General features: G+C 38.7%; 1 non-coding gene across 1 annotated transcript; it reads left to right on the forward strand.

The window, feature by feature from the left end:
- Positions 1-202: 202 nt before the first annotated feature.
- On the forward strand, positions 203-366 carry LOC128095875 (U1 spliceosomal RNA). The gene has a single exon (XR_008213469.1). It is a non-coding gene; the product is annotated as a U1 spliceosomal RNA (small nuclear RNA).
- The last annotated feature ends 1,979 nt before the right edge of the window (positions 367-2,345 follow it).

Consider the following 2,345-nt stretch of genomic DNA (forward strand, 5'->3'; position numbering starts at 1 on the left):
TGGAGTTCTTCCTTGATGTAGTGGTCCAGGAAGATGACTAAAGTAGGAATCCACTGAGACCAACCATTTTTACACTTCACATTGTGAAACTCATTGGCTTTGTCACTAAAAACAGTAATTTCTATAGCACATACAAAGGTGATACCTAAAGAGAAACACCAGTATTTCCCTCCAAAGTCTTCACTCCTTAAACTTTCCATTGACACTTACCTGGCAGGGGAGATACCATGATCACGAAGGTGGTTTTCCCAGGGCGAGGCTTATCCATTGCACTCCGGATGTGCTGACCCCTGCGATTTCCCCAAATGCGGGAAACTCGACTGCATAATTTGTGGTAGTGGGGGACTGTGTTCGCGCTCTCCCCTGTTTTAAAGAAAAAAAAAAAAACTTTCCATTGACATAGCTATATGCTCAAAGCAGGGTGCATGCTGGGAGACAGCAGGAGCGTGGCTGAGAAATTGGTGCTAAAGGTGAGTTTTGTTGGAGTAGATTGAGATTGCAGCATATTTATTGAGCATGTTCATCCAGAAGCAACAGGTTGAAGGTATTCAGAGGCAGAGATGCCCCCAAAAATGGCACTCACCTGATGAGCAACTAAGGTCAGAAGCAATCTTCCCACAGTGTTGCCCCCTCCAGTGCATGCTGGAATCTGAATTTTAATTAGAACCCCGATTCTCATGCACCTTAAAAGTTGAGAATTCTCAGCTTTAATTAAAGAAAATAAGTATTTTACTCCTTTAAGGATGTGTGCTTTTTATCATGCCTGTAACTTACATTTTCATGAATGTCTTTCAGATTATCTCTGAGGCACCCACATCACCCTCTGGAGCTGGTGTTCTTATCTGTAGTATTTTCTTTCTGCTTTGAAGTTTTTCTAAAAGGTAATAAAATTGGATAATAATTATTTCCTCTTAAGTTCTGGCCAATTTTTAGAGTTCTTAGACACTTTTTAATGGCTGTAATAAAAACATCCAAAACACCAATGATGCCAATATATCATGCGTGGGTCACTTCATGATTTTACAGCTGTGTTGGATCACATGCTTGTGTTTCTCTGCCCTCTGAATTCACAGCTCACAGTTTCAGCTTTCCTTTGAGAATATCCCAAAGGGGAGGCCTCTGAAAATGAAAAAATTGTTTTCATTACAGACCAAGTTGACACTCCAGGAGGCCACATATTGAGAGTGTCCAAGTCCAAGAGAGACTCATTTTTTTTTTTTTATTTTTTTTTTTACTGCTTCTCTCAAGTTACCAGGCATACTTCATCTTTGGAGAGTGGCTTTGACCTAGGAACTCATCCCTTAAGAGGTGAGAAGTCTCTTCAGTCTATGACACTGATATAATTTTCATGTATCTCACTGTTCAGCTTGCATCGCGGTCATCAATAAGCAGCTTGTAGCCAACACAATGAGCTGAGATTCTGCAGCTGGGCCTCGAGAAATGTGGGTTTCTTCTGTGTACATTTATTTGGTACCATCTCAGGTTGGAAATACAGAAACAAAGGTACTCAGGGCATCTCTTATTTTCTATTTTGAAGTAGTTTCTTGCTTGGTGGATAAGCTCATTATAGTGGCAGATCTCACAGCAATAGGAGCCTGTTTGTGGCTGGGGCCTCTCATGTCACTTATTTCAGAAACAAAAGCAATTATGGAGAATTTAAACTCCCTGTAAAGTATATTTCTCTGTCTTACAAGGAAAGAAAGAAATAAAAGAAAGAAATGGTACACTATAGCAGAGTGCATGTGTGCATGTTTGTCTTTGCTATGCTCCTTCAGTGCCATATACACATATTTGTACAGGACATTTGACCTTAGAATGCTGTCAAATTCTGATTTACTCCTACAGTTAGACAGAAAAAAAATCTTGTATTGCCTTAGGGGTTTTCTTTTATCCTTAAATAATTGAGTTTATTTGAGACAATGTCCTCATTTCCTCCAAAGAAGTTTTTTTTCTATACATGTGAAGCAATCATATTGAAATGTTTTGATATAGTTTGGAACAAAAAAATCATATATTTATTAATCTGGTAGAATAATATGAAAGGAATTAATTTCTGGAAGCTAAATTATCTGTGACATAAATAGGTTCATATGATGTTCAAATTATACATATTGATTTGACTAATTTAAAGCACACAATTGTTTGGTCAATCACAAAGCTAGAGGTTTTTATAAAGATATTTCTGGGTCTGGTGATATGGATCAGTAGGCAAAACAAATTGGCATCAAGCCTAATAACTGAACTTCAAGTCTGTAGTAGGTAGCCATTCCAGCTTTGATCTGGAAGTTCCAACCCCCATTGAAGCTTCGGTAACTGTCACACCTACAAGGCGGGGCCGAGAGAGG

The sequence above is a fragment of the Peromyscus californicus genome, unplaced genomic scaffold (assembly GCF_007827085.1).
Source record: "Peromyscus californicus insignis strain IS unplaced genomic scaffold, ASM782708v3 Scaffold_4__1_contigs__length_199733344, whole genome shotgun sequence".
Lineage (NCBI taxonomy): Eukaryota > Metazoa > Chordata > Mammalia > Rodentia > Cricetidae > Peromyscus > Peromyscus californicus.